This window comes from Erpetoichthys calabaricus, chromosome 9 (assembly GCF_900747795.2).
Source record: "Erpetoichthys calabaricus chromosome 9, fErpCal1.3, whole genome shotgun sequence".
Classification (NCBI taxonomy): Eukaryota; Metazoa; Chordata; class Cladistia; order Polypteriformes; family Polypteridae; genus Erpetoichthys; species Erpetoichthys calabaricus.
Genome location: NC_041402.2, coordinates 132,108,573 through 132,122,657, shown reverse-complemented (window position 1 = coordinate 132,122,657; position 14,085 = coordinate 132,108,573). Strand labels below are relative to the sequence as shown.

The 14,085-nt window shown below is 40.6% G+C and overlaps 1 protein-coding gene across 2 annotated transcripts in view; it reads left to right on the top strand.

Moving 5' to 3' along the window:
• Nucleotides 1–14,085, top strand: part of meak7 (MTOR associated protein, eak-7 homolog) — a 514,074-nt gene that overhangs the window by 453,243 nt on the left and 46,746 nt on the right. The window lies entirely within an intron of this gene.

Sequence of the window (14,085 nt, the reverse complement as noted above, 5' to 3'; positions counted from 1 at the left end):
ACTGATGCAGTCTTTTCATTGAGACAACTCATAGAGAAGCACAGAGAAAAAGAGAAAGGCTTGCAAATAGTGTTTATTGATTTGGAGAAACCTTATGATGGAGTGCCATGCCAAGAGGTGTTGAGATACATGAGAGAGAAAGGAGTACCAGAGAAGTATTTTAGGATTGTCCAGGATATGTATGAGGGAGTGAAGGCTCCGGTTAAAAGCAGTGATGGGGTAACCAAAAAATTCCAGTTAGAGTAGGTCTGCAGCAGGGGTCGTTTCTAAGCCCTTACCTCTTTGATATGGTTATGGATGTGTTGAGTCTTGGGATAAAAGACCAGTCCCCCTGGCGAGTTCTTTTTGCTGATGACTTCATGTTGTGTAGCACCAGAAAAGAGGAAGGGGAGAGAGGACGTTGGAAGCAGCATACATGAAGTTTAGTGATGACCAGGATTCAGAAGTTACCATGCAGGGAGAGCTATTGAAAAGATTGTATAAATTTAAATATCTAGGATCAATGGTAGCCCAAGGTGGAAAGTTAGATGCAGAGATACCCCATAGAGTGCAAAGTGGATGGAACTATTGGAAGTTGGTATCAGGAGCATTGTGTGATCAAAGAATTAAGGTTTAAGGTAAGGATTTTAAGACAGTGGTAACACCAGCAATGATGTATGGACTTGAGACATGGGCAGTAAAGGGAACACAGGAGATGAAGTTAGATGTGTCAGAAATGAGAATGTTTAGATGAATGTGTGAAGTTACAAACAAATGACAGAATAAGAAATGAGACAGTCAGAGGTACAGCAAAAGTGGGAATGATATCTAAGAAAGTACAGAAAAGTAGGTTGAAGAGATATGGACATGTGATGAGGAGAGACCATGAATATGTGGGCAAAAGAGTGATGGAACTGGAAGTACAGGGGAAGAGAAAGTGAGAGGTCAAAGCTGAGGTGGATGCCTGAATTAAAAGAAGATCTGAAGGAAAATGGCTTGACTGGTGAGGAGTTGCAAGACCAAGCTGTTTGGAGAAGGTTGATCAAGCACAAGCTGTGCAATGGCCAAACCAGAGAGGAGTATGAGGCAAAACATTCAGTACAGTCGGCTGCATTTTGATTATGGATGGAAACAAAAAGACAAACTAAAAGTACCTGAAAAGTATTTTGAGAATAACATTGTGCTTGTGGATGCTAGGTGGCACTGTTGCCTGTCAAACCCAACAGACAGACACGCAGGACACAGGGTAAAAGCATCAAGAAGTTGTTTAATTCTTTTTTCTGCCTTCTTACAGTGCCATCCAAGCACTTTCCCTTAGAGATAGGGTGAGGAGTTCAGTTATCCGGAAGAGACTCGGAGTAGAGTCGCTGCTCCTCCGCATTGAGAGGAGTCAGGTTCAGGCATCTGGTTAGGATGCCCCCTGGACGCCTCCCTCGGGGGGTGTTCCGGGCATGCCCCACTGGGAGAAGACCACGGGGCAGACCCAGGACATGCTGGAGGGATTATATCTCCCGGCTGGCCCTGGAGCACCTTGGGGTCCTCCCAGAGGAGCTGGAGGAGGTGGCTGGGGAGAGGGAGGTCTGGGCTTCCCTGCTTAGGCTGCTGCCCCCGCGACCCAACCTCGGATAAGCGGTGGATAATGGATGGAATGGATGGATGGACAATTATCTCTTTCTCTTTCTCCTTCACACCTCGCAGCAAGCTTCGTCGACCTCCACCCGACTCTGGTTTGCCTGCTGGGTTCACAGCAGTCCTTTTTATAGTGTCTGACCCAGAAGGGCTTCTGTTTTTCCGACCACATGACTTGCCAGCACTTCCGGGTCAGATGGTGAATTCAAGTTTTTGAATAGCCTGGAAGTACTTTGGAGCTTCCGTCCTCATGACTTCCTAGTACTTCTGAGCTATAAGAGAAGCATGACTCCCCAGGTCATTCCACAGCACCCAACAGGGCTGAGATACTGAACTCCAAGTCCCAGGATGTCGTGTGGGAATCCAGTGTACCTCTACACTCCAGGGGAGCTGCCATCTAGCATCATGGGGGAGGCAATGTCCAAAACTACCTGCTTTCCCCCATCCTTCCATTCTCGGGGCGTCTCAGCCAGGCTGAGCTGCCAGCCGTCTCTTACATGCTATAAGAGTTCTGATTTTCCTCTCACTTGTATTTGTGGTTCAATAAATCCTCTTATTGGGCGGCACGGTGGCGCAGTGGGTAGCGCTGCTGCCTCGCAGTTGGGAGATCTGGGGACCTGGGTTCGATTCCCGGGTCCTCCCTGTGTGGAGTTTGCATGTTCTCCCCGTGTCTGCGTGGGTTTCCTCCAGGCGCTCCAGTTTCCTCCCACATTCCAAAGACATGCAGGTTAGGTGGATTGGCGATTCTAAATTGGCCCTAGTGTGTGCTTGGTGTGTGGGTGTGTTTGTGTGTGTCCTGTGGTGGGTTGGCACCCTGCCCAGTATTGTTTCCTGCCTTGTGCCCTGTGTTGGCTGGGATTGGCTCCAGCAGACCCCCGTGACCCTGTGTTCGGATTCAGTGGGTTGGAAAATGGATGGATGGATGGATAAATCCTCTTAAGCACCAGTAGTTTTAAATGGAATCCTTCCCATTAAGCAAGGCTGGGGGTAAAGCTGAGAGTAGTTCACAGGAAGTGTAAGCTGAGATCAGTCAGTCAGAGAGAGAGGTTTAACCATATGATGTCTTTTCAAGCAAGGTTTTCTTTACCAGCCTGGAAATATTATGTAGTTTTTGAAATTTAAAAGTAAATTTGTTTCTAATGAAAACTTTTTTGTGAATTATTTTTTAAGTCCAATAATTATGTTACTGCGGTGGGTTGGCGCCAAGCCCGGGATTGGTTCCCCGCCTTGCACCCTGTGTTGGCTGGGATAGGCTCCAGCAGACCCCGGTGACCCTGTGTTCGGATTCAGCGGGTTGGAAAATGGATGGATGGATAATTATGTTAAAGAACTATATAAATAAAGATTGTTACAATTTTTTTTTATTTTTATTGAACTCCAAGGAGCAATTTACTGCTTTTGATAACCAACAACCTGAAAAGGCAAAGTCCATTGAGACAGTATTATGTTGTATGAGATTTTTATGTAGCAATAGGAATTAAATCAACAAGCTTCACCACTACACATTGTGCTTGTAGCATATAAGTTGACATTCTTCCAATTCAGAAGAACAGATTAGTGGGTTTGTAATAGAGTGGAGGTGTGTAACTCAATCTTATACATCAGTGACAGACCAGACTGGTTTGGTAATATGGAGAACTATATAAGAAAGTGCAGAGAAGTACATGATAATCCAGGTCTTTTTCCTTAGATGACTGTGCTCCTTTAATATGGGTAGTGACACATCCTTTACATATTCTAAAGCTCTGTGATGGCCATTGCAATATTCTATTCTGTGGTGCTCTAGGTTGCCAACATCACTTCAAGAGAGGTCCACTGAATCAATGATCTAATTAAGAAGGGTGACTTAGTTATGGGTTACACTCTGGAAACCCTGGAGGTAGTAGGGAAGAAGAGAATGAAGACAAAACTGATGGCCATTTTGAACAAAGCTGCACATCGTCTTTCATCCTAGCATTGACGGCTTTCAGTTAATACACTATTCAATAGAAGTGTGTCAAAAAGCACTACTGGGGATCCTTCATACCTACAGTAATGCACCTTTATAAAGTCACAAGGTGACTGCTCTCTTATTTTTAGCCAAGTCAAAAGTTGTTTCTTCTATTTTGTAATTCTTGTCTGTGTTTGAAAGGCAGTTGTTGTTGTTGTGGTTTGTTTTAATATTGGTAACACTTTAGTTTAGATATTTAGAAAACGCATCTATTTTCTCATATATCTTTTATCATATAAGACCTTAAGAAAGGTATCTTTTGGCTTAATTATGCTTATAAAGCATATCTATAATCTATACAAGGACTTAAACCCCATTCTTTTCTTCTCAAGAAAAAAGAAGCCCATCAATACAGGATTTTTAGTGGGAACTATGAATCAGCTTTTCATATTTTCCCATATACAATTTTACAGTCAGGTATGACTGTAAATCTTGCCTTTAGGAAGAGGGTGCCAGGTAAATAAATCAATGGGACAATTGCAATCTCAGTCCGGTTGCTGTAGTATTTATTATTGTTATTTACTGAAAAAATCCTGATAATCTTGATGCTCATGAATCAGGATATCTACTGTATATAGTTTCACTGGTGTGCCGGTGAAATGGTTTTAAACAGTGTTGTTTACAATGCATGCTACAATACATATATTTTTTTTGTTATGCCAATCCAAGTTTGGGTTATGGAGCTGCAGCCATGAGAATCCTAAAATGATTTAAGGATGGACACATTTACCTCAAACACACTTATTTGTTCTTCATGCCGTGTCCTTATTTGAATACTAACAGACAAGGTAAGAAATTCCAAGAAACCACAACTTATCAGATAACAATAAACTGAAAACCCCTCTTTAATGTGATTTAAAGGATTTCCAAAATGTTACTACAGGGCAGTACTAATGAAGTTGTCAACAACACCCTAATTTATTAATACCAACCTTCTTGTGCCTTTATTCGCACTTCAACAGTCATTGGATTCTTTTTGGGGGTTTGTAAATCTGTGTTTGACACAAATTATACCTATACAATGTAAATTCCTCTCTAAATGTTTTCCACTAGCTCTTATTGCTCTTTTTATATTAATAGCTAGATTTATTCTTAAGCTGCTAAATGGAATTATTTTCTCCTAGGCCTTCCTCTTTTCCTCTTGCCTGGCAGCTCTATCCTTAGCATTCTTTTCCCAATATACCACAGCATCTCTCCTCTGCACATGTCCAAACCAACACAATCTCGCCTCTCTGACTTTGTCTCCAAACCGTCCAACTTGAGCTGACCCTCTAACTCATTTCTAATCCTAGCCTCTTGCATGCACAATATATCAACCTTTCTTCTCTCCATCATATCGGCTAACTCTCTCCCCTTACCAGTCATACTGCCAACATTCAAAGTTCCTACCCTCAGTTCTGCTCTCTTTACCTTCCTCCTTTCCTCCTACTTCCGGACATTTCTCCCCCTTCTTCTTCTCCTTCCTTGGCCAACAGTAGCTCAATTTCCACCAGCACCCTATTGGCTAACAGTACTGGTGGTGGCCGTTGTTAACCTGGGCCTCCACCGATCCGGTATGGAAATTTGTCTTGTTGTCCGCATATTGAGCTGGCTAAATTTTACACTGGATGCCCTTCCTGAGGTAACCCTCCCCATTTATCTGGGCTTGGGACCAGAATGAAGAAACACACTGGTATGTGCATCTCCTGTGGCTGAGTTTGCTTTGTTCTGCCTTTAATACATTAAATTCCTGAAACTATCCTACCATCTTTGGATTCTAGTCTTTTTTGATCCACGTTTTTGTACTGACTGCAGCATACAGGGGAAATGGAATCAAGAGATTGTCATGGTAAAATAAGTTAGCTAAGGTCAAAACAATGAGGGTCAGAATCAAATAACAAAGCCCAGAACCTTACCTTACTCCAATGGCACTACAGTCCCTGAAGAACCTTGGACTTCCTTGTGATTACTTTCCATTCTTGTTTCTCCCCTTCTTTCCCCTTCCAGCCTGGATATTCAGATTATTTCATATCCTTCACGACCTCATCCCCTCATCCTTTCCTTGGTCAATGTGTTCATCTTCTACCAACTGTGATTCCTGTGTAAATCTTCTTAATACTTCTCTCCTCTTTCAATCCTTACACAATACCCTATCCATCATATTCTTGCTCATTTCACTCCAGCCATTAAATAAAGGTTGTCATATAATACTCTTAAGTCTTGGTTTGTTCTGACTCTCCACCTTCCTTCATCAAACACTGCTCTTAAAATTCTCTTCAACATCTTTTTTCAAAGTTTGCCAGCCTCCTTTCTAGCTCCATGGTCAACACCCATTTAAAATCACTGGTCCTATTACTGTTCTATGCATTAAATCTTTGTTGTCCTACTTACCATTGTTGACTTTAAAATATTCTGGAGCACAAAGTAAAACCTATTTGCAGCTGCTAGTCAATCCCTTAATTCAGGATTTACACTTCCTGCTCTGTGAGCTACTGAACCTAAGTATTTTAATGTACTGTATCTATTTGTTCAACATTTTAACTTTATATTTTTTATTAATTTGCATTCATGCTCTCTGGTGATGGCATGTACTTGATTTTCTGTTTAATTTTTAAACTTTGCTCTTCTGCTGCCACCTTGAGGCTAATGTATCCCTCTCTAAGTGACCACATATGCACCTATCTGTAACAACTGATTCAAGATTGTACCTCCCACTTTATGTCTATATTCCTTATGACTTTCTCAAAAACTAAATTAAAAACATTTAATTTACACCTTGCTTTACTCCAGCGTCACTATTAAACCAACCATCCTTCCCTGTACTTTAACTTTATTTATAATATTTCTCATTGTAATTTTTACCAGTCGGATTAGTTTTAAAAGGAAACCAAACTCTGGCATGTTTTGTGGTATTTTACTCCTTTTTTACTTTATCATATTCTTGCTGTAAATCTATGAATAACTTGTGTCCTTGTCACATTGCGTTCATTACATTTTTCTCAGTGTTGTGAAAAGTTTGTAGGGTACCCTCAGTAACGAGCCCTCTTATTCCCTTTCTTATATATTCACACTGCCAGTCCTGAGACATGTCTTCGTTCATCTATACTTCCACAATATGTTCATGTAGATAACTAATTGCTTTTCCTTCACTTACTTTCAACAATTCTGTTGTGAGCCTGTTCTCTCAAGGATACTTATTATTCTGTTCTTTGACAGTTTGTTCTAATTCTTCTAAAGAAGGTTCTTCTTCAAGCAGATTAAGACCCTTCCTTTCCTTTCTTTCCCTTTCTACTTCATCTTGTTCATCTTCTCCACCCAACTCTGCTTCAAAGTACTCCTTCCACTTATTGAGCGCCTCTGTTGCACTGTTTACCAGATTTCCCAGTTTATCTCTTCAGCATGTTGCTTGTGGTTTGTACCCTCTTCTCTCCCCTTTGATGAATTCATTAATTTTCCTAACCTCATTCCTGACATTGATCTCCACCAATGAACTGAACTTTTCTTACTGTGCTGCCCTCTTTTTTGCCTGTACAGATAGATAGATAGATAGATAGATAGATAGATAGATAGATAGATAGATAGATAGATAGATAGATAGATAGATAGATAGATAGATAGATAGATAGATAGATAGATAGATAGATAGATAGATAGATAGATAGATAGATAGATAGATAGATAGATAGATAGATAGATAGATAGATACTTATTAATCCCAGGGGGAAATTCACATACTCCAGTAGCAGCAATTGATAAAAAAACAATATTAAATTAAAGAGTGATAAAAATGCAGGTATAACAGACAATAACTTTGTATAATGTTAACGTTTACCCCCCTCCAAGTGGAATTGAAGAGTCGCATAGTATGGGGGAGGAACGATCTCCTCAGTCTGTCAGTGGAGCAGGACATTGACAGCAGTCTGTCGCTGAAGCTGCTCCTCTGTCTGGAGATGATACTGTTTAGTGGATGTAGTGAATTCTCCATGATTGACAGGCGCCTGCTCAGCGCCCGTCGCTCTGCCAATGGATATCCAACAGTCCAGCTCCATGCCTACAATAGAGCCTGCCTTCCTCACCAGTTTGTCCAGGTGTGAGGCGTCCCTCTTCTTTATGCTGCCTCCCCAGCACACTACTGCGTAGAAGAGAGTGCTCGCCACAACCGTCTAATAGAACATCTGCAGAATCTTATTACAGATGTTGAAGGACGCCAGCCTTCTAAGGAAGTATAGTCGGCTCTGTCCTTTCTTGCACAGAGCATCAGTATTGGCAGTCCAGTCCAATTTATCATCCAGCTGCACTCTCCGGTATCTATAGGTCTGTACCCTCTGCACACAGTCACCTCTGATGATCACGGGGTCCATGAGGGGCCTGGTCCTCCTAAAATCCACCACCAGCTCCTTGGTTTTGCTGGTGTTCAGTTGTAGGTGGTTTGAGTCGCACCATTTAACAAAGTCCTTGGTTAGGTTCCTATACTCCTCCTCCTGCCCACTCCTGATGCAGCCCATGATGAATTACAATTCTTTTTTTCTGGTACTTTTGAATACTTTGCCTTGTTTTCCATTGTTTCAATCTCTTTCTTACTTCATTGTGCCCCTGAATGACTCTTTTATATTCTCCATCATACATTCCATTGTCTCTTCTCTTTTGAATTCTACCTCTTCCTCCATTGCCTTTATGGAAACCACTTTCATCCACAGAAAGTTTTCTTCAATATTTCCCTCTCTTCTTTCCCATTCTCTAACACCTTTTACTACCTTACTTTTAACCTCCTTGGAAATAACCCTTAGCATCTCTTGGGCTCAGAATTATATGTAAAAGTGGTTAAGTTGTCAAGCTGTGTTGCTCCCAAGTACAATGTTTAAGGCCAAAAAGCACTCAGGACAGCATTATGCTGCCATCTGGTTGCCATCTGGCCATCATCTGCCTACAAGGAAAACAAAATGGGACTGTGGAAGAAAGTAGTTCATATATTAGCATCAGACAGAATTGAGTGCTGGACCGGCAATACTGTCAGACTGTGTAAGTTGTTCAACTGATCCTTTACAGTTAATTCACATTGGAGGTACAGATGATGGATGGAAGGCTGAATGACAGTAAGGATCATGACTATATACAGTAATTCTAGCTCTTAAATCATTGTATCGGTTTCAATTTAAGTTTACAGCCTATTTTTAAAAGTCACGATTGGCCTCTTCTTCCTTTACCTTAGGTACAGTTCTAACACTTGCATTCAAGTGTTTACAAGACATTGACAAGGTTCTTAAAATGTCCAGGTTTAATAAAATTTCTATAGGAGTCAGGGTCTTTAGCTATAGATAGATAGATAGATACTATAGGCTTGCAGACTGTGGAATGATGTGCTTGTTGATATATATAGGATGTCCTGTTGCTTTCAGCTCTTAAATAAAAGCCTTAATTGTGTAAATCATTATGATCCATATTTTGCTAAGTCAGATGTTTATTGCTATTCTTGGATGTCAGGATTGTTGCCCCCTCTGTCAATGCTTTGCTGATGATAGCCTTTTGGTGCAGAAAGGGACTTCAAAGGGTATAGGGCACATTAACATCACTATTAGCACCCACCATCAGGGCATCATTGTGTTTCAGCAAAATTAAGGATTGAAGCCTGAACGAAAGTTGGCTGGGCTTGATGAAGCACAAAGTCACACTGGCTGACTGTCTGAGGAACCTGAGAACACTGGAGTTTTTGGACAATTGCATGCAGTTTTGTATCTTAAAATTTTCTATTTACTTGTGTTTATAAATGTTTCCAGTGCTGTTACCATGCTAATGGAAAGTGTGGCATTAAGAAAAATTAGCATTTCTACTTTTTCTGATTTTACTCCTGAACACTAGATGGCGACATTTACTAGCTATTCATTCATGTTATTGTTGCTTCTCTTCATTACACTATTTACATACAGTAGATAGATAGATAGATAGATAGATAGATAGATAGATAGATAGATAGATAGATAGATAGATAGATAGATAGATAGATAGATAGATAGATAGATAGATTTTATTTTTGCCTCCCAACAAGCCCCCAACCACACACACATATATATATTTTATTCTCATCTTAAAGGTTAGGAACTTTAGGTAGATATCTTCAGGTTAGCAGGCAGAGGCATTATTTTAAATTTAAAGTTGCTGCCTCCTAATGGACTCATAAAAATACAGTTGGAAGAACATGCATAGTCTTTCCTTTGGCAGCTTTTAAAATATTGTACTATGCATTAATTTTCCACCGCTTTTCCAAACCAGGGTCATGAGTACGACAGTCTTAGCAGTGAGATCCATACATTCCTTTCCCCAGCCACACTTGCCAACTCATACTGTGGGATCCCAAGGCATTCCCATGCATCTGGGAGATATAATCCTCCCAGTGTACCCTGGGTCTTCCCCAGGGTCTCCTACTAGCTGGTCGTGCCTGTAAAACTCCAAATTTTTTCATGTGGGAATAAATTTTACGTTTTTCCTTTTTGAGATACACACAGAGACAGCTGTTCATTAACTACCATGCTTGCAGGCCAATTGATGGATTGGAGGCTGTGTAGTATTGGTGCTTGCTTTGTATCTAAAGCTGTTTTGCCCTCATGACCCTGAAATGGGTTTAGTAAGTTTGAGAGTTTATGTTATGTCACAAGTTAAGCTTAAACTGCAGTATTAATTCACATAGTAATGCAGAATACTTATTCTGAACATTGTAAACAAAGTTAAGCACAAAGGGTTGGGGATCTCAGAGGGTGCTTTGTTTAATGAAATTGTCCAAAGAATTAAGTTGGGGCACAATCAGACCAAAATTAAGTACTTGGCAGATGCTGTCTCCAGAAATAAGGAATCGTCAGAAGTGTGAGGGTGCGTTCTCCTCGGAAGATGGTCCATGTCTGAACACCAACTTATGGCTGACTTCCGAAATATATATCATCGGCACCGAAAGGTATGTGGTTTTGCATGTGCAGAACTTGACTTCATTGGTCCTCCGAGGTTATCTCTTCCTCTTTTCTAAATAAACAGAAGAAACAATTGTTAGCAGCAGTGTCACACTTTACTCCATCCCTGTATTTGTCTGGCACAAACCTATAAAATGTTTCTGAGGCTCTCATGTCTGACAACATGGGGCAGTCAGAGTGTGACATTCACAAAAGAACATTCATTAACAAAATTTTTAAAGTAATTTGAGAAAAACAAATCAATAAAGAAAAAAGTGAAAATTTTACTTCTGTTTTGTGACAAAAGTAAAATGAAAGCGTGTGGCTGAAATAAAAGAGATAATTTAAAAAACATAAACTTTCACTTCTAAGTAATTTGTCCTTTGATTTGAGAGGTTTAAAGCTGTAGGAACTTAAGTATATCAAGATAACCATGTTGCATCTTGATTAGCATGTTTGAGTAAGAATTTCTCTGTACTCTTTTCACATGATAATCTAATTAAACTCTTTGTTTATGCAGGCTCAAACCATATTTACCTGTTTTGAGGAAGACAAAGCTCCAGGACAGAATTCTGTACTCTTGATCTTCCCACTTTCAGTAAACTCGATTTTCTTCTCATACTACAATGTTTATCATTCAAATTCACTGAAACCTGCAAGCCATCTATAGGGATCACAACCCAGAATTTTAATTCTTTTCTTATTAATCTGTTGACCCAAACTACTTCATTATATTTATGAAGATTATAAGCAATAGGGTTGTCTGTCAATAGAGACAGATTTAGTCATGAATGATTTCTCTAATGGGCGGCACGGTGCTCCCTCGCAATAAGGAGACCTGGGTTCACTTCCAGGGTCCTCCCTGCGTGGAGTTTGCATTTTCTCTCTGTGTCTGCGTGGGTTTCCTCCGGGTGCTCCGGTTTCCTCCCACAGTCCAAAGACATGCAGGTTAGGTGCATTGGCGATCCTAAATTGCCCCTAGTGTGTGCTTGGTGGGTGTGTGGGTGTGTGTGCCCTGCGGTGGGCTGGCGTCCTGCCTGGGGTTTGTTCCTGCCTTGCGCCCTGTGTTGGCTGGGATTGGCTCCAGCAGACCCCGTGACCCTGTGTTAGGATATAGTGGGTTGGATGATGACGGACTGATTGATTTCTCTAATCTATCCTAATTAATGGTTGTTAAGGTTTCTGCTTCAACTACATGATTTCCTGAACTCTTTAATAAAGAAGTGCTTCCTGTCATTAGTCCTAAATGCACTTCCCCTTAATTTCCACTGGTGTCCTCGAATACTTCATTCACCATTTAGCTGAACATTGGTTATTAGACAAACTTTATCAATGCCTTTGAGTCCTGGGATGTACCTGGTTGCTCTCTTGCACAACTTCAAGTCTCTCACTAGTGCATTATACAGTCTGAGCATATTGCTCTTTGATTTATATTCAACAGTATTATAGCTTTATTGTTTTATTAATTTTCATGTTATTTCTGTTAGTTTTACTTATCATTCATTGGTGTTTTATCCCTTTAAATGTGTCCCCATTTCCTGTGTTTTGTGAGTGGAGCCCAGCCAGCTGTCTATTTATTCCAGTCAGAATTGAGACCCGTCAGTTGAATATTGAAGTTGTTTGGAGTTCTGTAAGTACTGTGTTTTTCATTCATATTTTCTGGTTTGCCCCTGGATTCTTATCTTTGGATAAGTATTCTAAGATTTTTTTGCTTGGGCTTGTCATTTAGGCACATCCATTTGCTATTTTTTGGTACATTTGGTTATTTCTTCTATTTTTGTAATATAAAATCTTACATTATAAAGATTATAGTTTAGTTTAGGATTGTCTTTATATGCTAGAGTGTTCATGATTGTATCTCCTTTGTAAGGCATTTCTGTAAATTTTGGGACTCTTATAGTCTTTTTGAACTTTTCAGCCAACTTCCCATTTTTGAGACCAGCTAGGCCAGAAACAAGCAGTTAGGAGTAAGCTGGATAGAAGTGGAGATGTATTGGGAATGCTGGTGTTTTGTGGAGTATTTTGAAAGCCTCGCCCTCTTTCGTCCATGACTAGGACTCCAATTCACAACTATATGTGACCATACTATGTTTAAAGGGGCCAATTTAACCAGGACAAGGGGCACAATGGTTGAAGCTGTGAAGATCTGTGAACTTAGCATTCATCCATCATTTATGAGACCTGTGGACCCTTAGTTTGACATCTTGTGACCTGATGAACACAATCCATCAAATAAAACCTGTTGACAGCAGCTACAGTGCTGACCTAAGGTTTTTCTTCCTTCTCCTCACTGTTACAATTCATTAAATGGACTTAATGTAGGACAACACTGGCATTACCCCATTTTGTTTGTCTTTCACTGACACACAAGGTGTCCTCTGTTAAAAGACCACATTTAACAGGCATGCAGAAAGACAGTTCTCTCGCCCACACTTGTATTCCTTTTGGTTTGTTAAATTATCTTTAGACTCTACCAGCATTTGGTCAGCTTGGTTTCTGAGTTTCATTTGATAACAATGGGTGATAACCTAAGAGGGGCAGAAAGGCCCTAAAGAGGAAATTCATTTGTAAGCTTTAACCAGATGCTGATGTCTTTTCACTCAGATAAACAAAATAATGCACCTGTAAGTAAAAAGCTAGTTTTGTAACTGGAAGAGATCGTAATCCACGCTGTTGTGTTTCGGCCAGTGTTTTTGTCCCTGGCTTGTATTAATTTGTTTTTGAATTATTATTTTTCATATTTTTATGTTTTATTTGTAATTATGTGCAGTCTCTTTAAATGTGAAGAACTGTTGTGCTTTGTGGGTGGGTACACAACAGATGGGCCACTCTGGCATTACGTCTGCTGAGACCCCCCCCCCCCCCCGGCGCAGATCTATATTCTGCAAAGGGTGAGGCCTAATCAGTGTTTTCATTGATGACATTTGGGGTGTTTGTGAGTTTTGTCATTTCTTAGCTCATTGCTATTTCTTTGATCATTTTGCTACTGCTTTTGGATTACAATTTCTGGATATTATCGCAAGAATGAGTCTTAGACATCATGAAGGTTTGGGGCAGCCACCCGTGTAGGCTGCAAAATGAGGTTAAATTGAAGAGAGATGTTCACAGATTCGAGTCCAAAACAGAACTGAAATTATTGAGACAAGAAGGTGGCTTTAAAGGCCAGTCAAGGAAATTACATGATCTGGGTGGAACCGGAAGTTACGTCGCCAGGACCAGAAGTGACGTTATCATCGGGGTCTGGACTGGAAGTGGTGTCATCATCGGCACTGGAACCAGAAGTGACGCCATCGGGACCGGAAGTGACTTCATCAGTGGCGCCAGTAACCTGTGGGATTTCCCGTGGATAGTCTGCAAAAGATTGAGAGAGGCAGTCAGTGCACCCTGCTGCCACCAGGTCTGGCATGGAATTGCTATCATTTAGGCCCTTTAGCTGTCTCCCAATTGCATGTGTGTGACAATATGTGCATTGTGACTTGCTTGTCTTAAGATGCCTTCTGGCAACTCCTTTCTACTTTTATGAGTTCCAGCCACTGTAAAAAAAACCTCACACTGTTCCATTCCATTCAAACT